Source organism: Curcuma longa, unplaced genomic scaffold (assembly GCF_044706935.1).
Source record: "Curcuma longa cultivar G26 ecotype Majalengka, Jawa Barat unplaced genomic scaffold, ITB_CL_G26_1.1 contig_25570, whole genome shotgun sequence".
NCBI classification, from domain to species: domain Eukaryota; kingdom Viridiplantae; phylum Streptophyta; class Magnoliopsida; order Zingiberales; family Zingiberaceae; genus Curcuma; species Curcuma longa.
Window position 1 is genome coordinate 62,982 of NW_027432812.1, and position 1,319 is coordinate 64,300.

Genomic DNA, 1,319 nt, shown 5'->3' on the forward strand with positions numbered 1-1,319 from the left:
ATAATTATATAGAATAGAATAAAGGATCTCCGTTCTAAACGATCTTTGTTCGAATTCCACCTCTGACCGAAGCGCATAGGCAGACTGTGAAAGTCTAGCACCTACATCCGTACACGAGCTCTGTCCTCTCCTCTACAGCGTGGGTAAGGAAAGCATCCTGCACTCGTCAGTTGTGATTCTCTGATAGCAAGCATAGAAAGAAGTCATTGGAATCTCTATAATGAGGTATATAAGTTCTCGGCGACGCGTCGAAGACTTTCTCACATAAAATCGCAGCAAATTATAGTATTACGAACTTAATATATATACGGGGTACAGCAATGGGTCCAGTAGATAAATGCAGGAGTTCAAGATGGGTACAGCAATGGGTCCAGTAGATAAATGCAGGAGATTCGGATTAGTCGTAAATAGCCCCTTTGGCTATTTATCTCCCCAAAAATCTAGTAAAGGAGATAAATAGCCTTTGGGGCTATTTACGACTAATCAGGGGTAGCAGAGGTACAACTATTATATACAGGCGGATTAGAACTTATATTATGAATGCAGGGCCTTTGGGGCTATTTATCTCCTTTGGGTATTTAGATTATAGGTAGAAGAGAATAAATGCAGGAGTAGTCGATTCCATGCATTTTTCTAATATAAAAGTATATAGAGATAAGCAGACGACTAAGTAGACTAAAATTTATTATAGAATTTATCTTTCTTTAGGGAAATTCGGATTAGTCGTAAATAGCCCCAAAGGCTATTTCTCTACTCTGCATAGCAGAGGTACTTATATTATATACAGGTGGATTAGAACTTAATTATAGTAAGTAGGGCCTTTGGGGCTATTTATCTCCTTTCGTAAATAGCCCCAAAGGCTATTTATCTACTCTGCATAGCAGAGGAACTTATATTATATACAGGCGGGTTAGAACTTAATATTATGAATGTAGGGCCTTTGGGGCTATTTATCTCCTTTCTATTTATTTTAGGTAAATTCGGATTAGTCGTAAATAGCCCCAAAGGCTATTTATCTACTCTGCATAGCAGAGGTACTTATATTATATACAGGCGGATTAGAACTTAATATTATGAAGTAGGGCCTTTGGGGCTATTTATCTCCTTTCGTAAATAGCCCCTTTGGCTATTTATCTACTCTGCATAGCAGAGGAACTTATATTATATACAGGCGGATTAGAACTTAATATTATGAATGTAGGGCCTTTGGGGCTATTTATCTCCTTTCTATTTATTTTAGGTAAATTCGGATTAGTCGTAAATAGCCCCAAAGGCTATTTATCTACTCTGCATAGCAGAGGTACTTATATTATATACAG